This window comes from Apium graveolens, chromosome 8 (genome assembly GCF_009905375.1).
Source record: "Apium graveolens cultivar Ventura chromosome 8, ASM990537v1, whole genome shotgun sequence".
Lineage (NCBI taxonomy): Eukaryota > Viridiplantae > Streptophyta > Magnoliopsida > Apiales > Apiaceae > Apium > Apium graveolens.
The window spans coordinates 48,282,324-48,309,007 of NC_133654.1; the positions used below are offsets into that span (position 1 = coordinate 48,282,324).

At 35.2% G+C, this 26,684-nt stretch overlaps 1 non-coding gene and 1 pseudogene across 1 annotated transcript; one reads left to right on the top strand and one right to left on the bottom strand.

Annotated features, from left to right (window-relative positions):
• Positions 1-19,022: 19,022 nt before the first annotated feature.
• LOC141679561 (uncharacterized) lies at positions 19,023-23,831 on the bottom strand (annotated as a pseudogene).
• Positions 23,832-23,919: 88 nt separating this feature from the next.
• LOC141681820 (small nucleolar RNA R71) lies at positions 23,920-24,026 on the top strand. Its single transcript, XR_012559243.1, has one exon. It is a non-coding gene; the product is annotated as a small nucleolar RNA R71 (small nucleolar RNA).
• The last annotated feature ends 2,658 nt before the right edge of the window (positions 24,027-26,684 follow it).

Here is a 26,684-nt window from a genome sequence, read left to right on the forward strand (position 1 = left end):
AGAGAACTCTTTAATCCACATGAATTAAGAGTTTCTCTTTGGAGATCACATAAAATCAAGACATGTAAGCATTAAACTTCATCTCCTATACATGGAACCTCTTGTAAAATGTATATTATATGAATGGGTAATGGAATTACACTAGAATGGCAAGGATTTGATGAAGAAAAATTGAAGGGAATGGGGAAAGGGGCTTCGGCCGAATGAAGAAAAAGAGAGGGGAAGGAGATAAAATTTGAAAGTGAAAATGATGAGCTTGAGTGGAGTGTGGTTCTGGGTTAACTCCTCTCTTTATGGTTCATCATGCACTAATTCAATAGTAGAATTTGGAATGTACTAAAGTGCCCTTCTCCAATTACCAAGCAAAAGTGCATGCAAGGGTATTTTAGTCTTTTGGTGGATAGAAGAAGGTTAGTGGGGTATGAATTGTCTCTTATGCCCTTTTAAATTGAATTGGAGGGTATTTGCATGCATGGGCAACTAAGTAATTTGCAATTTAAAAATCAACTAATTTATATAAAATAATTTTTATAAATATAAATGCACCTCCATAAATCACAAAATAAATATCATAAAATAGCTTATGATTTTAGAAATTTAATGATATAAAATTTGAAAGTTTATTGTTAAAAGATTTTTAAAATCGATTTTTCATATACAATGAAGTACTTTTGATTATCATTTAAAAATACGAAATAATAAGATTTTCTTTTCAAAAAAAATTTATATAAACTAATACATTAAACACTTAGTGTTAGATATATTTGAGATGTCATTTCTAATCTGATTTGTGTTTAGTTTCAGAACTTAATATCAGGACTTATTAGGACTTACTGGAAATCAGAACTTACTGAAGTCAAAACTTATATCAGAACTTAAGGCCGTCAGGATTTATATCAGGACTTAAGTGCGGGTACTTCAGATAAGGAATGTAGCTGATTTGCAAGAGAGGATCATGACTAAAACAAAGGAAGATATGCTTTAGGAGTTGGACGACTAGAAGACTTGAAAAAAAGATAATATCTGATTGATATATTTTAGGAGACAGAATTATATTCCATATCAATTAGACGATATCTTGTAACTGTGTACTATATAAACACAGCTTAGGGTTTACACTATATGCATTATCATTCATGAGAACATTATTCATTGTAACCTGGCAGCTCTTAGTGATATTGTTCATCACTGAGAGAGTAGTTTAACCTACTTTGTAACAGAGCTTATTATATTGAATAAACTTGAATACTGGTACATACTTGTGTTCTAAATCGATTTGATTGTATAAACACTATATTCAACCCCCTTCTATAGTGTTGTGTGACCTAACAAGTGGTATCAAAGCCTCTCTGTTGATATAAAAATAGTGATATCCAGTTTACAATCATGTCTGACGAAACACAAACTCCACCTAAGCCCACCAAAACTCAAGATACTCAAAACAATCAAACCAACAGTCGATATGAAAGTATTAGGGTTCCCATACTGAGAGCATCTGAGTATCCTATATGGAAGGTAAAGATGGCTATGTTTCTGGAAGCCACAGATCCAGAATACCTTGATAGAATTAATGATGGACCATATAAGCCTACCAAGCTCTCTGTTGCAGTTGCTGATCAACCAGCAAAGATGATACCAAAGGAGAAAGGTGATTGCACACCTGAAGACATATCATCTATTGCCAAGGATGCAAGGGTAAGGCATCTGCTTCATAGTGCAATTGACAACCTCATGTCAAACAAGGTAATTGGATGCAAGACTGCAAAGGAAATATGGGATGCTTTGGAGACAAGATTCCAGGGAACTGAAGCCATCAAAAAGAACAGGAAGACTATACTCACACATGAGTATGAGCACTTTGACTCAAAAGCTGATGAGTCATTAACTGATTTATATGACAGGTTTTCCAAACTCTTGAATGATCTGTCACTGGTGGACAAGGAATATGATCTTGAAGATTCAAATCTAAAATTCCTTTTAGCTCTTCCTGAATATTGGGATTTGAAGTCTACTACCATAAGAGACAACTATGACCTTGCTGAAACTACTCTTGATGAAATTTATGGTATGCTCAAGACTCATGAACTTGAGATGGATCAAAGGAGCAAAAGGCATGGAAGAAAGTCAAAGACAGTTGTACTTAAAGCTGAGGAGGAATCTCCTAAAGTGGTTGTCTCAAAAAAGGGCAAAGGAAAGGCTCTCATCATACAGTCTGATTCAGAGTCATCATATTCTGATGATGATGATTCAGAATCTAAAAATTTATCTGAAGTGGATGTTGATGCAGAGATGATGCAACTATGTGCTCTTATGGTGAAGGGTATCACAAAGATAGCCTACAAGAAATTAAGAAAGGATAAGAAGTTTTCCAGGAAAGGTGGAAGTTCTGAAAAGAAAGGGGTCCGAAAGAATGAAGGCAAAGGAGGAAAGTCTGACAGAGGAGACAACTCAAATGTCAAATGCTACAATTATGGTGAAAGAGGCCACATCTCTCCTGACTGCAAGAAAGGAAAAGGTGATAAAGGCCAGGCACTTATCACAAAGAAGAAAAACTGGGCAGACACTTCAGATTCTGAAGAAGAGGTGAACTATGCTTTAATGGTAAATGTTGATAGCAGTTATGGAACTGCTGAATTGAAGGTACCTCATTCAACTCTTGATTTTCATACTGATGATATTTCTGAGCTAAGATTATATCTTAAAACCATGTTCATTAGTTTTAGAGATCAGACTTTAGAAAATGAAAGATTAAAATCTGAAATTCTTGCTCTTAGAAACAGAAATGACTACTTAGAAAAAGAGTTAGTTATATTTCATCAAACTCAGAAAGAAAGAGATGAGGCTTTGTATGTTAAAGATGAACTGCTAAAATTGAATAAATCTCTTAAATCTGAACTGGAAAAGGAAAAGTAGATAATCAAAACTTGAACTAACTCTGGAAGAACAACTCAGAAAATCTTAGAAAATGGAAATTGCAAAGAAGGACTAGGTTGCCTAGATGATAAAGAAGAAAAGGAAACTGTGTCATCTAAACCAAACTTTACCAAGAGAGCTGAAAAGCCTAAAGTTAATCCTGTCCAGTTTGTGTCAAATTCTGACAAGTCAAAATCTGAAAAGATGAAAGACTCTAAAACAGAAGTCAAAGAAAAGTCAACTTTTGACAAATTAATACAGGATAAACCAGCTGTAGTAAACAATGGCTTAATGACAAAGAAGTAGCTTAAGTATAAGCTGAAAGAGATTAGAAATATGAACAAGGTCAAGGAAGCTAGGAAAAATAGGAATGGAAAGGAAGGTGTGAATAAAAGCAATAATTATATGCATGTTCTTAATGTTCCTAGAAAGAAATGTTATAATTGTGGAAACTTTAACCATCTTTCTTCTTTTTGCAGGAAAAATAAAGATATAAACGCTTTACCTCCTAGATCAGGAGTTAAGAGTCAGTCTGTTAGGTTTAAACCACAAAATCCTTGTTTTTATTGTTGTAGTTTATGGCATTCTATTTATACTTGTAAGGAATATCATAGTTTGTACTATTATTATTATCAAATAAAACCTTCTTTAAAGAAAGTTGGTGTAATTCCTTCTAGTGTAAATTCTGATGCAAAGTCTGATATAAAGTCTGAAAAAAAGCATGTTAGCATAAACTCTGAAACTAAATCCGCTGCAAATACTAACAAACTTAAAAAGGACAAAGGATCCAAGCAAGTCTGGGTCCTTAAAACTAACCAATAGTGGGCTTTGTGATTGCAGGGCAACAGGACAAACATCCTGGTTCTGGACAGTGGATGTTAAGGACATATCACTGGAAATAAAGCCCTGCTATTAGACTTTGTGCAGAAAGCTGACCCATGAGTTTCTTATAGAGATGGAAACATTGGAAAGACTCTGGGATATGGCAATATCAATCTTGGGAATGTCATAATTGAATTATTAGCTCTTGTCTCAGGACTTAAACATAATCTGCTAAGTGTGAGTGAAATATGTGACAGAGGTTATCATGTGGATTTCTTTGAAGAACACTGTGAAATTGTAAGTAATTCTACATGCAAAGTAGTTTTGAAAGGTTACAAACATGGTAACATATATGAAGCCAGATTTTCAACAAACTCTGATAGTTCTGCAATCTGTCTGTTGAGTAGAGCATCAATTGAAGAAGAGGTATATGTTGAACAACCTCCAGGATTTGTAGATCCAAAATTTCCAAATCATGTCTACAGACTTGACAAAGCACTTTATGGCCTTAAGCAAGCTCCAAGAGCATGGTATGAGACTTTAGCTCAATTCCTTCTGGAAAATGGATTTCACAGAGGCATAATTGATAAAACATAATTCTATCTCAAGCAGGGAAATGACTTACTTTTCGTACATATATATGTTGATGATATCATCTTTGGCTCTACAAATACAAAACTTTATGAAAGATTTTCCAAATGAATGCAGTCAAGATATTAAATGAGTTTGATGGGAGAACTTAGCTATTTTCTAGGACTTCATGTCAAGCAAACCGAAGAAGGTACTTTCATAAATCAATCCAAGTACACCAGAAATTTACTCAAGAAGTTTGGAATACAAGACAGTTCTACTACATCAACTCCCATGGCCACTGCCACTAAGTTAGATAAAGATACTGGAGCATCAGTAGATATTACTAACTACAGAGGTATGATTGGCTCTTTACTCTATGTAACTGCAAGTAGACCTGATATCATGTATGCTACCTGTCACACCCCCAACTTAAATAGCGAAATAAATATAGCTATTACATCATTTTAATGAAGGATACACAACCAATCCAAGATCTTACAGTTTAGGGTTTGGAACAGCCCATCACTACCAGCTATTACATCTGATTACAAATACCGAATCCTCACAGCTATTATTACTTATTCTACCTGAGCTCGAACATAAGCATCAGCATCACAGGTCTTACGGGCAGTCTGCTTGAATCTAACCATAGCTGCTAGCTGTAATATCAGGGTAAAGCAAGAAGTGAGCCAAAAGCTCAACAAGTGCTAACAGTACAACGCAAAACATAATTCGAGATATACCTTTAGGAATGACAATGGAAAGACATAATCAATGATAACGAGAGATAAAACTTATGTGAGTTGGCATCATTTTGCTTGCATCAAAACAATTTTAAAATCATTCTTAATCAAAATCATTTTATGACGCTACGGATTACAGCCGGTGATCAGCCGTGAAGTAATCCCGAACCTCGCTGGGTTCTAAAACATTATTGGGAATCCCTAGGCAACTTTTAAGCCTAATATAAGTGTGGAAAGGACTCGCGTCTCAGTCCAGATCCACCATTCAAAGAAAACATTTATCCCCCTTTGGGACTGAAAAATCCATATTTTAATCATTTTAAAAACTGATGCCGATTTATGACAAAATCTCTTTCGACTGTAATCATTTTTATCAAGGGATTATAGATCAACTTGAAACACTGGAAATATGACACTAAATCTCAGGGCCATGATCCACTAGACTTTACTATATTAGGGTAATTGAGAGGTTTCCATAAACAAGAACTTTGACAAGGAAATTGAGCAAGGCTATTGGATAATATGAAAGAGTAATGCCAAACTAGGCTTAAAGCAATGGTTGTAGACAAGGTATAGGTATTAGAACATCAAGAAGATAAGCATCACTGGTTCCAATAGGATAGAGGTGTTAAAATATAAAGAAAGTGATCATCAACTCAAGATATAACAGGGTATCAAGCTTTAGGGTAAGGATAGGGTTATCAAACAATCATGAATGAATTTAAGAAATGATTGGCTTTTAGGTATCAAGATAAAGTTTCTATCGAGGTTATTTCAAGAGTTGAATCAAAGCATCAGGGTGCAATATCAAGATTTCTCAGGGATCAATAGCATGATAATCAAAAGGATCAATAAAGTATTATAACAAATCTCTATTTTATCATGGCATTAAACTATCATGAAAGACTTTTGAACTACTTGCAATACGTACTCGAGGGTTCATGGCATCTCTATGTAACTCAAAGATAAACAAAAGATACGCTTGATTTAAATATATCAAAATGACTCAGAATAATTGCATCGATATATATATATGAACTGTTATAGTAAATACGAAGGTCAAGTTGAATCACTTGCCTTGAGATAGACTGGTCTGGTCTGACTGGTAGGAGCAACAACTGGAGCTTCACTCGACTTTTATGGCAAGTTTTCCCTCGTCTCGAGATCCTACATAAATAATAATAATCCTCATTATAATATATTCTTACCATCTTAACCTATTTACAACCCGAAATTAAACATGGATGACACTTAGGCCTATACGCACTTAATTCATATCCACCATTATATTTTCAAATGTACACACGTAGCCACATAATCACATATCGTATATTAATACCAAATAACATCATATACACCATAATGCCACACTAGGCTTGGATGATCTCGACTCACCACTTAAGTCACTTGGTCGCTAACTAAACAAAGTCTTCAAATTTGGGCTTCCTAACTCAATGTGCCTTTCCTAAATTATCCAAAACCTATTGACCCTCACTTGTGCCTTTTACTCTACTGACCTTATACTATCTTACAACTATGGTGGTCGACCTAATGCTCACTTCTAAGTGTTCTAAAGCTATGTGATAAGTGAAAGTGCTCACTGGTGCAAATTTCAGAATGGTAACTAAGGTTTCTTGAGTGCATTAGACACTCTTAAACTACAAGTTTTTCTTCAAAATTTTTTTACAAAAGACTCTCCTGACCTAAGGGCATCTCACAAGCTTGATGTGGCTCAAAGGCCTGGCTTGGGCCTTCTTGGGCCTAAGCTAAAAGTCCAAGGTTCCCCTGTTTTTCTGGGCAGAAAATGCCCTGACTTGAATTAACTTGTGACACATGGTTCTAGCTCATATCCTATGAACTATGGTTGGAAAAACTTCTCTGACATACCCTCTAACTAAGGCCCAATTGGGCCTAATGAGGGCCTACCCATGACATGGCCAAATCTCCCTATTTCTAAGTTGCAACAAAACTGTCCCCTGCTGGACAGATTTTGTTATTCTACTTGTGCACCTAACCAAATGACATGCAAACCTCCAACCAACTCCTAAAACCTATTATATACTCCCCATACTAACTTCTGGTAGCTTGGGCCTCAAAGTGCACATCAATGACATGGTCAAAACTCACTCTAAACCTCAGGGTACTAAACTGATTTTTCTGCAGAAACTATAACTCTCATTTTTCCAAGGCTTTGACTTGACAAACCTATCTAACAACAACTCAAAACTTAAACAAAGACTTATACATGGTATTCTACTGAACTAACTCCCTTTTTCTCAAAATAACCTTGGTGAGATCATCCTTACCTAAGGTGCAACTATGGCAAAACAAAAGAGACTACTCTTTACAAATCACAAACCTTTATGCTCTTGAAGCAACAAGATATATATATTTTTTTATAATAGATAACCACGAATTATTACCATGCAATAAGAAGTATAAATCAATATTAATACATTATTCCTACTGAAATTAAGGCTCACTAACAACATGAATCTAAATGATCAAAACTTCCAAAAAAAAATCAAAAGTGATTTACATGCATGCATGCTTTCGGATCTTTCAAGCCAAAGCAACATGATTTCGAAATAAATTTTTATCATAATTCAACATGCAAGCCTAACATGGATTACAACTAAATGATCAACTAGCATGCAAAAGGGTTTTATCAAGCTTTTACTATAAAATTCACGTTGTCATCACAAAATACACAAAAATGTAACAAGGCAACAAAACACCATCCATTCGGCTCCTATCAAGTCATGGCCGAATGGATTAGGGTAAGAACAACATTTCATAAGTGTAACACTCTTATGTCTAGCCATTCTTGACCCTATGATACTATATCTCATGGTGAAAGCCTTAGATTCACAAGAATCAAGGAGGTTCACTTTGAGTTTAACAAAAACATCACCATGCAAGGTCAAAACATAGGTTTTTCACTCTAAACTTTTGAAATATATATAAGAATAACATATAGGGAGTAAAATTACTTGGATATAAGATGATTGTTTGAGTGAGAGTTGAAGAAAGAAGGGGATGGGGCTCGGTTTTGGTGGTTGCCGAGAGGGGAGGGGAAAAACCGAGAGGTGAGGGAGGAGGGAGGGAGAAGAGAGTGAAGTGGTGGGGTGAAGTGAGGTGATGATCACTTTTTGGACTTGTTTTTATGCATTGATTTGACTATAATGTGAGTGGGTTTGAGATTTTACAAGAGTAACCCTCCAATATAGTTAGGTAGATTTGCATGCAAGGGTAAAGGGGTAAATTGGTTAGCAAAATATGAGTTAGTGGGGTTGAGAATGTCTTCTTTGCCCTTTGATTAAATAGAAGAGAGTTTGCATGCAAGGTTATTCATGTAATTTGATAAATATGACAACTAAAATTTATAATGATTTATTTTTATAAAATAAAATACAAGTTCAAAAATTATAAAATTTATACCATAAATTAACTTGTATTTTTAGAGACTTTATAAAATCATTTTCAAAATTTGTGAAGAAAATGCCTTTTAAAAGAAGATTTTTCCAAAGCTTAGAATATTTCTTATAAATCAAAAATAAAGAAATTAAATAAACTCTTGCTTTGAAAAATCATATACTACCCAAAGCAAATTTATAATGCAGAAATTTTCACTCACACAAACGTACAATCATTGAATATATTTTCATTTGACTTAATATTATACCAAATTCACAAATAATATTACATAAAATGCCGGTCGTAACACTACCTATCTTTGTGCAAGATTTCAGGCTGATCCAAGAGAACCTCATCTAATAGCTGTGAAAAGAATTTTCAAGTATCTCAAGGGTACAGCTGATCTAGGATTGTGGTATCCTAGGGAATCAGATTTTAAGCTAATAGGTTACTCAGATGCAGATTTTGCAGGATGCAAAATAGACAGGAAAAGCACTAGTGGAAGCTGCCAATTTCTTGGAGGCAGATTGGTTCCTTGGTTTAGCAAGAAACATAAATCAATTTCCACATCAACTGCAGAAGCAGAATATATTGCTGCAGGAAGCTGTTGTGCACAGATTCTTTGGATGAAGAATCAGTTACTGGACTATGGGTTAGAATTTTCTAAAATACCCATTTACTGTGATAATCAAAGTGCTATTGCTATGACTGGTAATCCAGTTCAACACTCAATGACAAAGCACATCAGTATTAGGTACCATTTCATAAGGGAACATGTGATGGAAGGTACAGTAGAATTGTATTTTGTTCCAAAAGATCAACAACTAGCAGATATCTTCACAAAACCACTATGTGAAGCTACTTTTACAAGACTGGTAAATGAACTTGGAATGGTTTCAGGTTCTTTCTCAAAATCTGCTTAGTTTTTGTTCTCATGCATCAGACTTTATGATCAGTGTTTACAGATTATCTTATCTCAATGTAATATGTGCTTAAATTGTATCATATTCAATACTGATTGTTATCTGATGTGATTCTATATACTCTGATAGTGTTTTGAATGTTCTATGACTATTCAATCCAATGAGGATTATTTTGTTAGATGCTGACTTAGTAGTCTATAACAAACTATGTATCCCATGTTTGAATTAGTTGTTCATGTGGAAATCATTAACACAAGCAAAATTTGATTTTGATCTTAGTTAAATTTACTTTCTGTATCTTATTACTAAGTCACAAACTAGATTTTTGCTTCTTAGCTGTCAAATTCTGATGTCAGTAAATCTTAAGGATGAACTACATGCTTGATAAGCCTCACTTATCTGAAGAAAATATTAAAAAACAAATTGAAATCAGGTACTCGTTTGAGATCTAGAGTAAATATGTGAAAGGGAAGATCCAAGTTCATTGCTGGTATTAAGTTATTTGCATTAGAAAAGCAAATTAATTTTTCTTGGTGACTTTTCACATTCTCTGATTACTGGAGAAATATTCTGATAACATAAATTCTGAAGGCAGTTGTAACTCATTTACACTGAGAAGCCATTGTCAAAAGAATTTCTAAAGATGTATAAAATAAGCACAAACAGTTGACGTGGATTCTTGCATAACTTTATTCTACAGTAGACTTCACAATTCAAGACAGATTTTAAGCATTTTTCTTAGTTATGCCTTATTTATAAGATATACTGAAGTTTATCAGACTTTATCTTTATCTGATCATTTGCACATGCACACACTATTACTCCATATGAATGATGAAAATTACTGTGGTGATCAAGTTGTTTATGACAAATAGTTAAGTATCATTTGCATAAATTCTGAGGACAAATTCTGATGAAAGTTCTAATGATTAAAATCTGAAGAAACCAGTTAGTATTTGTGTGAAGAATCACAGAAACAGTCATTCACTTTTTGAGTACAGAAGCCATGCTCTGATGACCATTAAATTATAATAATAGTCAAGTTCTGATGCAAATCTTGATGGAAACTCTGATGCTTACGTGGCATTATTTAATTACTTGACTTATTTTTGGTATTTACTGTTACGGTCATATTTTATCAAAAAATAATTAGGTGAGATAAAAACAGTAATAATCATTTGGTTGATGGGTTGCGTGTTTATTTTGGTAACAACATGTGAGCAATAATTACTGCACGTTTACCGTGCCCACTAATAATGTTTTGACTGATTACATGCTGCCAGATGTCCAATGTTGGTTCTGCTTCAGAATTTAGCCGTTGTAATTAGTGGAGAGTATATATATATATATAAGAGATAAAAGATTTTACAATCTTTTACCTACTTTTACTCTTTTCTAATCTCTCTTTTACTCTCTATTATTCTCTGAAGCTATTTTTCACAGGCATTTTATCAAACACCTTGCGTACACACAACTTTTCACTTAATTTCTTACAGAAATAGCACCAAAGGACATTATCTTTAATGGAGCCAAGTTCTTCCCCAACAATTATATGGCTATTCTCAGCAAGGACGATGTTCTTTCAAATCTTCACTTTATCCAAGACTTTCTTGCTCACAGTGAGATTGGGTATGCTTTGACCCAACCACAATCACTCTCAGGAACACAGATACTGGAGTTTTTGAGGACTGAAGTATATGATGATGGTGGTGAAGATGGGTCTCCAAGCATCATTTTCACATCAGGGGAAGATGAGCACCTGGTTACCTTGTCTACTATTCGATAAGCTCTGCATCTGCCAGAAAATTATACTTTCAATTCTCAGATTGAAGATCCACTGCTACATGGTATGATGGCCAATCTTGGCTATGAGAAAAGTTTGTCCAAGGTGGGACAACTGAAAAGGCCCCGCATCAGAAGGCAGTGGAGTTTCTTTTTCAACTACATTACTAGAGCTTTTGCCAACAAATGCTCCAACTCTGATGCTATTCCAATTCTGAGTCAGCAAATAGGGTATGCACTTCTAAATCAAACTCATTTTGAATATGCTACTGCTATTTTGGGTTTTATTGGGGATAGGATGAATGAGGACCCAAATACTGTTTATTTTGCTAGGTTCTGTCAGCTTATTTACAGTTTTTGTTGTTCTGATAAGCCCCAAAACTTTAGTGAGACAATTTGAACCTTTTAAATAACATAAAAGGGCTTTCACATACTTGTTATCTACTGATAATAAGAAAAACTTACTAAGACCCCTTCAAATTCCTGAATCTGTAAAACAGTTCTGAGTAAACTCTGACCCCAACACATACACACCCAAATTTTCTGAAGTTGCACCCTCTCAACCTCCACCAACACAGCCTTCCAACTCTCAACCACAGCCTACCATCAGAACCTATTTCTAACCAGCATAATTCTCTCAACCACAACCATCAACGCCTACCATCAAAACCTCACCTCTCAAATCCAAAACCAAACCAACCTCTGGTACTTCTCAAAAGGTGCCAGTTGTAAGATCTGACACATCCTTTAGGCCAACAACCAAACGAACAAAATTTGTTCCTCAATCTCCACCAAGGAGAAAGAGAAGGCTGATTCTGAGAGATGAATCAGATGAGGATGAACAAGTCCAGGTTTTAGCATCAGAACCTGTGACAATAGATATAACGACTCGTGTATTTTTTTTTTAATATTTAAAAAGTGTAATAAAGGTATAAATAAATAAATAAAAAGTGTGTATTAATTTTTTGCAGCAGTTGTTGATTGTTATTTATTTATTTGTGATATGTTGATATAAGGACTGAATTGGGCGATTTATTAGTGAGTTATACGATTTTATTTCGCTTGTAAAAGTGATTTTATTACAGTTTTAATTCCATAAATATTTGGATTATTTCTAAATTGGTTTTATAATTTTATAATTTCAATAATTATTTTTAGGACTTTATAAAATTGAGAAATTAATATCTCACTAATTATTTATTCTTAAATGATTTTCTGATTATGTTTATTGGTAAAATCCATATTTAATTCAAGAATTCTTCAAAAATCATGAAAATTATATTTTATTAAGTTTATAATATTTTGAGAAATTTAAAATTATTTTGGAAATTTTCGGGATTAATTTCACCCGCGCGTTGTTTCGTTTAATTGTTAAAAAGTGGGTATAAAGTGCACCTTAAAAACATTATTTTAAAATTTCGAGAATTATGTCTTTAATTACTTTGGGATATTTTTGATATTTTAAGACTAGTTTGGACTTATTTCGATATGTCTAAATTGTATCTTGTTCCGTTAAAATAAGAATTCGGGATAAAATTTCGGTCCCCGGGTAATCAGGGATACGTGTTAACGATTTATAATAAGAAGTTAAAATGTATCCAATGTTTCAGACACGTGTTATCTGCTGCTAACTTACAAACACACACAGAGCATCACATCCTTGTCTCTCTCTCTCTGGTTTCGCCCTTCTCTCTCGTTTCTCTCCTTCTGTCCTCGGTTTTCTTCCTTTTCTTGCTTCTAGTCGCCGCTGTTCTCAATTTTTCAGTGAACCGCCACCTGATTTTCCGGTTTGGCTTGGTTTTGTTACTAGTAATTGATATATATATATATATATATGTGTGTGTGTATGTGTGTGTAGATGTGGTGCTGTGTGTGCTTACCTGTGTTTGTGTGTGTGACGGCCGGCGTTTTTACCGCCGTTTGCTGCCCTGTTTTTCTGATTATTTTTCGGCTCCCCTGTTTCTTGTTCCTGTTGCTGCGCGTGTGGCGCGTGTGGCTCGACTTGATTTTTTAATATTTTTATTATTTTTTTGCAGGGAATATTCTTGAGTAATTTCATGAAATAAATAAATCGTGCGGAATAAATTAATTTTGTATCGGTGAAATTTTCGTGTTTGAATTCGAGGAATCGAGTACCCCGAAAATTTTGCCGCTGTACCGCGATGACTCGTTACGAGCAGACGATGGACGGTGATGACATTGTTCTGAGTCCTAAATTTTATAAACAAATTGTATTTTGGGAATTGTACAGAAATAATTATGAGATTGTTGAATTAATATTATGACGTGATTGTGAATTGTTGTGATTGTTGGCGTCGATCATAATCGACGGGTAGGCTTATAAACATAGGAGTTGTTGTCAAAATTTTCTAAAAATTTATTTTAAAACATGCTATACGTGTTACCCCTATTTGTGTTCGGATTACGTGATTACGTGATTATATGTGTAATAGTTATACGAGTCGGGTTATCGGATTAGGTTATTAGGATTTCAGGATATTAAGCATGTCAGTATAACTGATTAGGGTACTCTGTATTTGTAGATCCCAGTCGAGTTTCACCAGGACCGAAGTCAGCGTGAAAGCTACTTAGGGTTTGTAAAGCATTGCAAGGCAAGTACTCCTAACCATTCTTTTATGGTTCAGTATATATGAATAGCTAAATGTTTTATTCTTGTAATGGAACATAAATGTTTAAGTTACGTATCCCCCGTAGTTATAAAACACTGTTTCCAAATTATTTTGGGGCAAAGTAACTTCGAAAGGTACCTATCTCGAATGAAATGATTTGCAAACTGGATTTTATATGTATGCTGGTAAAATAAATGATTTTTAACATGAGATAGGTACAAATGTTTTGGAAACTGGATAAAATGATCAGATATGGGATACATAGGGGCCAGAGTAGGTCTATTAAGGTGGCGTAAGAGGCTAATTCGGTTGTGTGCATTATATAACTGATTAGTCCAGCAGGTTAGAGACCTAGCTAGTCTCTGAGTTTCGGAACAGGTAAATGGGATGACAGTTAGAGCCGTCTAGTATTGATAGCCTGATCAGTTGTCTTCACATATCCGTACGAATCTGATTTGGATTTATGATTTCTGTAAGGGAATAAGTGGTTGATACAGTGATTTTATAAATGTGAATAGCATGCTAAAATTGGACTCTGTTACTTACACCGCACACTACTACGTTGTTTTATTAAAATCATGCTAGATAGTGAAATCCAGTTATCTCAGTTTTTCCTTATATTATGTTGTTAACATGATTATACCTCTGTTCCTACCATTGTTTACGCTACTATTTTTATCCTGTTATTCATATATTGGTGCTGCTGAGCGATTATGCTCACCCTTGCAACCTGTTATGTATACATGTCGCAGATGCCTAGAAGACCAGTCAGACAGACCCGTGTTCCCGCCCCTTCAGGACCCGACTCCTCAGAGGTAGTGTTTCAGGCCACATGCGGTCTGATGAGTTGCTGAATAAAGTTAGATTGTGTTAGATGTTGAATAAATGGTTTGTAATATTGTGAACCTGAATCATACTTGAACCTGGATCGGATCTTGGTTTGGGGTCAAGTTAGCATATAATAATAATAATTTTGTTGTTTATATTTCTAGTAATTGTGTTGATGACGTCAACTCCTGACCCCGGGGTTGAGGCCGCCACAGTTGGTATCAGAGCTACAGGTTCAAGTCCCTGATCCAGGTTATGGATTGTATCGAATAGGTGTTAAAGTGAGTCTTAAGGTTTGAGTCAGCAACTCATATAGAGGAGCAAACCTTTAGAGTCAGTCGAGGGTTCCGACGGAGTTACCCTGGCATCTATTAAATGTTTTGATAGAATTGCCTTGACCTGGTTGTGTCTTCCCTGTATATTTATTATGTTGGCAGTGGCCTATTTTGATTTCAAGTTCTCCATCTCGGGAGAATCCCTTTGACCCGGATAGCTCAGATTCTGAGAGGACTATGGATGTTGTTGCTGAGGAGACCCCTATGCCTCCTCCACCAGTTCCTTCCTTTGTGCCGAGAGACATCCCTGGACCTGGTACTCGTCCCCGTTGGGTACGTAGGTCTGTTTCTGCCGTTAGGGATTTTCCTCCCGGTTGTGGTCCCAGTTCCTCCTCTTCGAGACCTCCAGTACCTTCTGTGGCTCCTAGTGGTACTTCTTCACCAATTCCTTACATGTTCACCGGGCGGTGAATACCTCTTTTATCAGAGAGCAGAGTTTGGGTTTGGCTGCCCAGCTCGATCAGATACCTATTGCACCTTTCCAGGGCATCCCTGCCCCTTCCCCCGAGGTGCAGGCCCGTGTACGATCATTGACCCAGATGGCTGTTGAGAGGGCTAGATCCATTGAATGTTTCATTAGCTCGGAGTTCGGGGATGTGCAGTATCAGGACCTAGTGAACTGGTTAGTGTTTGAGCTAGGTTCCATCGGTGGCAGTGGTAGTGGTTAGACCAGGATTGCAGCAGAGAGATACAGAGCTCGGAGTTGGTTTCCAGGAGTTCTGTAGCTGTTTTCCTTGTATATGTATATTATGTTGTGATAGTTTGTAGTAGGCGGAGGCTGCTATGACATCCAATTTTGATGTGTATTTGGATGGTTTCTTTTCAGTTGGATTTCAGTTGTACTAGTTGGATTCCTGTTGGTTATTGTATTGTAGCTGCTTCATTTCATTGTTCAGTTTTATATATATTTGTGCGTTGTTATTATTGTTGTTACTATTATTGTTGCTTCTGTTGCTGCTGATGTGCCAAAAATATACATTTTAAATTGCAAGCGCACAATTTTCGTTTTAATATTTTGACATTCGTTCCGTAGAGACTATGTAATTTTTCGCAACCTTAAATTTTAATTTAGGCGAACTAGACCAATTAAATTTTGAGAAGGATTTTTATTCCAATTAACAATTAAGAAGGAAAAGGACAAAAAGATTTATTAAGAAATCAAATTCAAAATGTGAAAATAACGCTAACATGTGAAAATGATGCTAATCTTTTATCAACTTAATCTACAGCTCGACATGAAAATTAATTAAATCTAATGTTAATTAATTAAATAAGACAGCGGGATGACAAATAAACTATACATAAACTATTTGGCTAAGATAGGAAAAATAAACAAGTGAAACGGAAATGGGTCAGAAGAAGAAATTATAAAAGATGGGCTTTATATAATTTAGATTAGACTAGCATAAATAGCAAGTTGGGCTAAGGAAGGAAATGACATGGACCTAGATATTTATACTAGTAATTGACGCTAAAGCTGTTAGTAAAGAGTTGGGCCAGAAAACACAAATGGGCCCGAAACTAAAGAGAACAAGGATGTTAAATCTAGAAAAGTCACCCCGTAAACAATTTACATAGACATTAATTAATGGTATTAAACACTATGCTAACATTAATGACAAGTTTATTTAACAATAATTAATGACTCAAACAAGTAGGCTACACAAAGAGAGTAATGAAAATGGATCAGACATATAAAACTTAAACATGAATATGGGCTAGTTTTGAACTAATGGTGATTGTCCAAATTAATTAAAGTAATGATTAGTGAATTAAAACAACCACTGTACTATTTTATCATCATGCTGCAGAACACCAACCAAGCCAAACAAGATAATGTATTATTCTAAAAATCAAGACAGCAGTACATAGTGTGTTCAGGAAATGCGGCCATGTAATAAACAAGAATATAAAATAAAATAAACTAGAATGAAATAAAGTCACTGTCAATTGACTTTCGAAGGGAAAGAAAACAAAAACAAAAAAATGAGCTTCCAGTAAATTAAATCAAACAAGTAAATCGGAAAAAACCCCAAACACAAATCAAGCTTTGTGTCGAAACTTCTCAGAAATTTAAGTCTCACCGGAAAATGAACTTTTACCGGAAAATTTAACAAGAACAAGTACTAAAAGTAGATCTAGAAATTAAACTAACAATTTAGTACAAGCCAAAATTAAATCTAGAATATTAAATCAACAATTAAACTAAATCTATAGGGTTCCTTCCAAATCTCCAAATTTGTAACTTCTGAGATTTTAGAAGATATCATAACCCAATATAAAAATAAAAGGACATAAAAGTAGAGGTAAAGATGTAATAAAAAGGCTTAGATGATATTAATTGAAGAGAGTGTTTACAAGAGAGCAATTACAAAAGAAATGAAAACTAGATCTAGAAATTGAAAAGAGAGGCTACTACTAAATTTTGGGTAAACTAATATATATCTAGGTTTTTTCAATACAAGGGGGAAGGGGGGGTATTTATAGCTAAAAAGTAGGGTTTAGGGTAGAGTTGGGTGAATCTTGACCATCCAAGTGAGAGGTGGCTTGTGTTGATCTTGACCATTGATTTCCACCAACTATCTCTTTTGGCTTTTTCTCCAAGTTGTTTGGTGACATTATAATTCTTCCATTTTTGCCATTTTCTTCTATTTTCTTCACATTTCTCATTTTTCCAAATATCTACAAAATGATGAGAATGCAACAAATTAATTTATTAAAAATACGAAAGCAAGTAAAAAATAGGTATAAAATTATATAATAATTCGTGATTATCAAATGCCCCCATACCTATCTTTTGCTCGTCCTCGAGTAAAATCAAAAATAAAAATGCTAACTAAGAAAAATTCTATGCTCCTTTTCGTAGGCGTGACGGGAAATTTTAGGTTTACCAACCCGTTAAACCTATAGACAATCTCTATAGGAGGAGTATTGTCTCCTAAGGGTTTACAGAAGATATACCCATAAAATCTTTGAGACAATATAACAAGAATCTACCTCAATTTTACTCTAATGTTCATTGGTGTTAACAAGAAGATTTTTATAAATAAAATACAAGCCTTAAAGACTCTTTTAATAATAGCCAAGATGTAGGTGACTCAAATCTGCTTATGTCGACTTAGAATTTTTACAAAAGGTCCCAAGGTGTGTAGTGAATTCAAGGCCTTTGATGGATTTAACTGTCTAAGAACATTTTCTCTTTTTCAACTAATATTGAACTGACCCATTCTCTATCAAAACAAGTATCTAGCCAAACTTCACAAAATTATTCTTTTTTTTTCCTTCCTTTTTTTTCCAATTGACTTTATGATGTCTGTTTTCTTAGGCTTTCTATGTTACCCATGTAGCGAGCTTTAGGTCAGTGACTCCCAAACCAGATGGTTTTAGGGCACTAGGTTTTAAAATCCCCCGACGAACTTAATAACTCGAGTAACAAAGGCCACAAAACAAGATTAGTCAATTCTACTTGTGCCCATTATCTAAAGATTTTTGTTTATAAGAACAATGGGTATTGAAGTAGTTTTATTCATCTTTTTTTTTTCTACTCTTTTTTTTTCTCATTTTTTTTCTTTTTACAAAGGCTTGATTCGACATTGTTTCAACATGTGGGTTCTCTCTCAAGTATCGAATAACATCCCTAAACAATCTCTCCAAAAAAGGTCTTGTGCAAAAGTGTCGTCTTGGAATCTAGAGTGAAAATCAGTCGACACAAGATTCAAAAAGACACCTTACTCAACTACGTTTAAATAATCTAAAAGGCACTATATGTATAAGTTTTTGAAAACATGTTAACACCAACTGCTACTAAAGTTCAAGAGAGAGTAAGACAACTTAGCTAAAAATGTCTCTATTTTTTACTTTTTTGATTTTTTCAAATTTTTTTTTTTTTTGGATTTTTTTGTTTTTTAATAATTACACTAAAACCCTCCCCCATACCTAAATCATTCATTGTCCTCAATGTATGCAAAAGAGAGAAATAAGCAAGGAAAATGATGAGAATATACCTGATAAGGGATGAAGAGAGTTAAAACTACCTACTGAAAGAGACTTACTTGATCATGGGTCAATGAGGTGGATGACCTCTTCCTCGGAATCGACTGGCAACTCTAAAAATGGTTTGAGACGTTGTCCATTAACTTTGAATATTTCACCATTTTTAGGATTTTCAACTTCTATAGCACCATGAGGAAAAACTACTTTAACAAGATAAGGTCCCTCCCATCTAGATCTCAATTTTCCGGGAAATAAATGAAGCCTAGAATTGTACAAAAGAACCTTTTGACCGGGAGAAAAGGATTTTCTCAAAATTGATTTGTCATGAAAAACTTTGGTTCTTTCTTTATAGATTTTAGCATTTTCATAAGCATCATTCCTCATTTCCTCTAACTCAGACAATTGCAACTTCCTATGACTACCGGCAGTGGGTAAATCAAAATTCAACTCCCTAATGGCCCACAAGGCTCGATGTTCAAGTTCAACCGGCAAATGACAAGCTTTACCAAACACAAGCCGATAAGGGGACATACCCAAGATAGTCTTATACGCGGTCCTATAGGCCCATAAAGCATCTATCAACTTAGTTGACCAATCCTTCCTATTCGAGTTGACAGTCTTTTCTAAAATCTGTTTGATTTGCCTATTTGAGACTTCAACTTAACCACTAGTTTGAGGATGATAAGGGGTGGCTAATTTATGAGTGATCGAGTACTTCTTTAAGAGAGATTCAAATTGATGGTTCTTGAAATGTTTGCCTTGATCACTAATGATAGCTCTAGGCGTACCAAACCGAGAAAAGATATTCTCTTTTAAGAATTTAAGAACGACCTTATTGTCATTAGACTTAGTTGGAATGGCTTCGACCCACTTAGATACATAATCGACCGCTAAGAGAATGTAGAGGTTGCCAAATGAACAAGGAAATGGGCCCATAAAATCTATCCCCCAAACATCGAAAATTTTGATAATTAAGATCGGATTCATTGGCATCATATTACGTCTTGTGATCTTTCCTAAATGTTGACACCTACTACAAGCGGCACAGAATTCCGCGAAATCTTTAAACAAACTAGGCCAATAAAAACCACTTTGGAGTATCTTAGCCGCCGTCTTTTTGGCACTAAAATGTCCTCCACAAGCTTGATCATGACAAAAAGAAAGGACACTTCTAAACTCGTGATTTGGGACACACCTTCTAATGATTTGATCCGGGCAATACTTGAAGAGATAAGGGTCATCCCAAAAGAAGTATTTGACTTGTGAAAAGAATTTGGATTTATCTTGCTTGGACCAATGAGTCGGAATGTTGCCGGTGACAAGGTAATTAACAATTTCGGCAAACCAAGGGAGGGTAGAGATAGAAAGAAAGTGTTCATCCGGAAAAGATTCATTCAAAGGCAAGTCAACGGTTGACTCTACTACCAATCGAGAAAGATGATCGGCAACGACATTTTCAGACCCCTTCTTATCCCTAATTTCTAGGTCAAATTCTTGGAGCAACAAGATCCACCTAATCAAACGAGCTTTTGAGTCCTTTTTCAAGAAAAGATATCGAAGGGCGGCATGATCAGTGTAAACAATGATTTTCGAACCAATAAGATAAGACCGGAACTTCTCGAGGGCAAATACTACGGCTAGAAGCTCTTTTTCGGTGGTTGAGTAATTAAGTTGGGCATCATTTAAGGTCTTGCTAGCGTAGTATATGACATGAGGTATCTTATTGATTCGTTGCCCTAAAACTGCCCCAACTGCATAGTCGGAGGCATCACACATCAACTCAAAAGGCTCATTCCAATCGGGAGATTTAATTATCGGGGATGAAGTCAGTTCTTTCTTAAGGTGTTCAAAAGATTGTAAACAATCACTATTAAACTCAAATTTGACATCTTTTGAAAGAAGATTGGTCAAGGGTCTTGCCTTTTTACTAAAATCCTTAATGAAACGCCTATAAAACCCCACATGTCCTAAAAAAGAGCGAATTGCTTTGACCGATTTTGGTGGAGGGAGACTAGAAATGAGATCAATTTTAGCTTTATCAACTTCAATTCCCTTTTCTGAGATTTTATGACCAAGGACAATTCCTTCTTTAACCATGAAATGACATTTTTCCCAATTAAGAACGAGGTTCGTTTTTTTACACCTTTTTAAAACTAAGTCAAGATGGTTTAGACACTGATGAAAAGAAGAACCAAAGATGGAAAAGTCATCAATGAAAATTTCTAGGAATTCACCTACCATATCGGAAAAAATGTTCATCATACATCGTTGAAATGTAGCAGGGGCCGTGGTCAAACCAAAAGCTAGACGACGATAAGCGAACGTTCCGAAAGGACATGTGAACGTGGTCTTTTCTTGATCTTCGGGAGCAATGGGGATTTGAAAATAGCCGGAAAAACCATCTAGGAAACAATAATAGGAATGACCAGCTAACCTTTCTAACATTTGATCGATGAATGGTAAAGGAAAGTGATCTTTTCTAGTTGCAGAATTGAGCTTCCTATAATCTATACACACTCTCCAACCAGATTGAACACGAGTGGGAACTTGCTCGTCATTCTCGTTGGTCACTACAGTAATACCCGATTTCTTAGGTACTACTTGAATCGGACTCACCCACGAGCTATCAGAAATGGGAAAGATGATCCCATTATCTAGGCACTTAAGAATTTCTTTCCTAACAACTTCCATCAAAGTTGGGTTCAACCTCCTTTGTGGCTCCCTAACTGGTTTAGCATCATCAACCAAGTGAATCCTATGTTGGACAATTGCCGGACTAATTCCTTTAATATCAGAAATACTCCATCCTATGGCTTCCTTATTCTCTGTAAGCACACTTAAAAGTTCCTCTTCTTGAGATGGGGTCAAATTAGAAGAAATTATAACGGGAAAAGATTTATTAGGACCAAGAAACTTGTACTTAAGAGTGTTAGGAAGAGGTTTGAGTTCTAATTCTGGCGGACTTGGCTCAACTGGTTCACTAGCTTGATAAAGAGACAAAGGGAGTGGTTCAGGCTCTTGGTTAGTTGTAGGAATGGTGGACTCTAACATCTCATTGACCTCATTAGTGTAATCGAAATCAACCCAATTTTGACCAAAATGATTTAAGCAAAAGTCAAGAGCATCATCGATACTCATGGTTTCATGATCAAGTATTTTATCAATTAAATTAATTTCCATGTGTTGGTCAAAATAGTCATTGGGTTGGTTTCCGACATGAAAAATATTGAGATCAATGGTCATATTCCCAAATGTTAGTTTCATTAAACCATTCCTATAATTAATCAAGGCATTGGATGTGGCTAGAAAAGGTCTTCCTAGAATGATCGGAATTTGATTTTTAGGATTTTTGACCGGTTCAGTTTCTAGGACCACAAAATCAACGGGAAAAACAAAATCACCAACCTTAATCAACACGTCTTCAATTATTCCCTTAGGAATTTTGATAGAACGGTCAGCTAATTGAAGTGTGACATTGGTCTTTTGAAGTTCACCTAGACCTAATTCTTGGTAGACAGAATACGGAAGAAGATTCACACTAGCACCTAAGTCAAGTAAAGCTTTGTCAACAAAAGTGTTTCCTATGACACAAGAAATAGTAGGACAACCGGGGTCCTTATATTTCACGGGAATTTCATTCGAGAGAATCGAACTAACTTGAGATGTCAAAAAGGCTTTTTTAGGAACATGAGTGGTTCATTTATGAGTGCATAACTCTTTTAGAAACTTAGCATACAAAGGAATTTGTTGAATGGCATCTAAAAGAGGAATGTTGACCTTAACTTGCTTGAAAACTTCTAAGATCTTGTCTACTTGAGCCGATTGTTTGTTCGAAATAAATCGTTGAGGATACGGAGCTTTCGGCGTAAAGACTCTTTCAGTAGACAAATTGGGGCTAGGTTTTGAAGGTGGTGCAATCGAATGAGGTGTTTCACCAGACCCGAAATTCTCGGGTTGCTTCGAGTGATCTAGACTCGTACTCAAAGGTGAAGGATTAGGTTTCGAACTCGAATTCTCTTCTTCATTATCATCAACACCAACTCGATTTCTCACTTGATTTCCCGACCGTAGAGATATGACGGCGTTCACATCATGAGGTCTTTGATTAAGTGGAAATTTAGGATTCACCTCGGGTTGACTTGGAAACTTATTCTTCTCGCGCTCACAAATCGTGTTAGCTAATTGACCCATTTGAACCTCTAATTTAGATATGGCTTGGGCATTGGAATTCAATAATTGCCTATCTTGGGTCATGGTTTGCATGAAGGCTTGTTGAGATTGAGTCAAATTAGTTTGAGATTTTAGCAAAGCCTCAATGCTCTTTTCTAAGGAATTAAGTCTCTTATCCGAATCATTAAACCCGGGAGGATTCAAGGGTGCTTGAATTGGGTTTGGATAAGGATTTTGACTAGAAGTGGGATAAGAGTTTGGATTAGGCTTTTGAAAAGTGGGTTGAGGAGATTGGTAGTTTTGGCCTTGGGTCCATGAAAAATTTGGGTGGTTCTTCCACCCGGGATTGTATGTGGGTGCAAAAGTGTCATTCCTAGGTCTAGGTTGAAACATAGCATTCACTTGCTCAAACTCTTGAAAGGTTTGAGGTCCATGACTATGAGAGTTATAGTTCGCACACATAGATGCCTGGGAAGGGGCATTACTGGTTTCTAAAGCTTCTAATCTTCTAGTGAGAGTAGCTAACTTTGCTTCGGTTGCTATAGAATTCCCAACTAAATGCAAGCCTTTGTTAGCTAATGAACCGAGTGTTTCATTGTGCTTACTAGGCTCCCTATTCGGCTCCCTAGTAGACTCCCACAACATGGTCTTTTCTGCTAGTTCCTCGAAAAATTCCCAACCCTGATCCTCGTCTTTTTCCATGAATTTTCCTTGGCACATAGACTCTAACAACGCGGTTGTAGAACTATCTAAGGCCTCGTAAACAATCTTACAAAGTCTCCACTTTTCTATTCCGTGGTGCGGACATTGGGACAAAAGATTTTTAAATCTATCAAAATATTTCTAAAAAGACTCATTTTCCTTTTGATGAAATTGATTAATCTCATTTGTAAGTCTCATAGTCTTATGATTTGGAAAATATTTTTTTAGAAAAATGACTACGAATCCCTCCCAAGTTGAAATAGAATTAACCGGTAGGCTATATAACCATTTTTTAGCATTTTCTTTAAGAGCGAAATTGATTAGTCTAAGCCTAATGGAATCCTCGGTTAATTGTTGGAGTTTTTGTAAGGTACAAACCTCCTCGAATTCATGAATAAAAAGATACGGATCCTCACCTTCACTCCCGGTAAATTTAGGTAACATGCTAATGTGATGACCTTTAATTTCAAAATTATTACCATTAACCGGTGGGAGAGTAATACAAGAAGGTTGGGCCGAACGGGCGGGGTAACAACGATCCTTAAGAGAAACTGTCATGTTTACTACGGGTTCAAGAATTTCTACGGGTTCGGATTCCGATGAGGAAGTACGCTCAATTGGTCTCACTAACCTAGATGAATTATCTCTAATCCACGTAGTACGCATAAACAGGATAGGAATCAAGTAGCAAATAAGTGCAGAAATTTAAAACACACAAAAGAAAGGGTGAAAAATAGCAAGAAAAATTCTAAATCTATGGTTCCCTAAAAAAAACTCTAGACTTGCTCCTAACAAAAAGATATTACTAAAATTCACAAAACTAAAAGTATTCTTTCTGATTTGGCCAGGTAGGTGCAAGCATTGCCAAGAGGCTAAACACGAGCCTAGTCACCAAATCTAAATGGCCAGGTAAGCTTTCGCTAGCCTAGACACCAAAGAATGAATACTTAGAGATTTGATCGTTTCAGGTTTTCTTCCTAGTTGAGCGCGAAGTCCTAGGGGCTAATGTCTACTTAATTTTATTAAAAAGGCTATGGTATGCAAAATGATGGATTTAATGGTTGTGGGCCAAGGAAAGAGTGATGAAATCCCTCCCCTTTATCTTGTGATATGGTTTTTCCCTTAAAGTTTATTTAAATGATGCAACACACAACGAGATATAAAAGCGATAAACAATTATGGATGCTCTAAACTACGTGTCTTAACTAAAGAAAAGAAGAAATTTAACGTACCTTGGGTCCTCCAGCAATCACCACAATTTATAAGGTACGAAAAATTAAAAATAAGAAAATAAAATCTAAGATGATGTGCTCCTAGGTGAACAAATGCATGATGCAACAACTATGTATTTAACTAACTAATTTTTTTTGTATTTTCAATTTTTTTGTGATTTTTTTTTCTTACTAGTGAAAAATATGAAAAGAGAGAGATACGGGTTACCCAAGCAAGCTTCCAAAAATTCCTTCGAGCCTCGGCAATTTTTGAAGTTCCAATGAGCTTTCCAAATCTTCAATTTTCTAAAAAAATTAAACAAAGAGAGCAGGTAAAACTAATTCGAAAAATTAAAAATTAAGGCGCGAAAAATAATTGTAATCCCCAGCAGCGGCGCCAAAAACTTGATGTGCCAAAAATATACATTTTAAATTGCAAGCGCACAATTTTCGTTTTAATATTTTGAGATTCGTTCCGCAGAGACTATGTAATTTTTCGCAACCTTAAATTTTAATTTAGGCGAACTAGACCAATTAAATTTTGAGAAGGATTTTTATTCCAATTAACAATTAAGAAGGAAAAGGACAAAAAGATTTATTAAGAAATCAAATTCAAAATGTGAAAATAACGCTAACATGTGAAAATGATGCTAATCTTTTATCAACTTAATCTACAGCTCGACATGAAAATTAATTAAATCTAATGTTAATTAATTAAATAAGACAGCGGGATGACAAATAAACTACACAGAAACTATTTGGCTAAGATAGGAAAAATAAACAAGTGAAACGGAAATGGGTCAGAAGAAGAAATTATAAAAGATGGGCTTTATATAATTTAGATTAGACTAGCATAAAAAGCAAGTTGGGTTAAGGAAGGAAATGACATGGACCTAGATATTTATACTAGTAATTGACGCTAAAGCTGTTAGTAAAGAGTTGGGCCAGAAAACACAAATGGGCCCGAAACTAAAGAGAACAAGGATGTTAAATCTAGAAAAGTCACCCCGTAAACAATTTACATAGACATTAATTAATGGTATTAAACACTATGCTAACATTAATGACAAGTTTATTTAACAATAATTAATGACTCAAACAAGTAGGCTACGCAAAGAGAGTAATGAAAATGGATCAGACACATAAAACTTAAACATGAATATGGGCTAGTTTTGAACTAATGGTGATTGTCCAAATTAATTAAATTAATGATTAGTGAATTAAAACAACCACTGTACTATTTTATCATCATGCTGCAGAACACCAACCAAGCCAAACAAGATAATGTATTATTCTAAAAATCAAGACAGCAGTACATAGTGTGTTCAGGAAATGCGGCCATGTAATAAACAAGAATATAAAATAAAATAAACTAGAATGAAATAAAGTCACTGTCAATTGACTTTCGAAGGGAAAGAAAACAAAAACAAAAAAAATGAGCTTCCAGTAAATTAAATCAAACAAGTAAATCGGAAAAAACCCCAAACACAAATCAAGCTTTGTGTCGAAACTTCTCCGGAAATTTAAGTCTCACCGGAAAATGAACTTTTACCGGAAAATTTAACAAGAACAAGTACTAAAAGTAGATCTAGAAATTAAACTAACAATTTAGCACAAGCCAAAATTAAATCTAGAATATTAA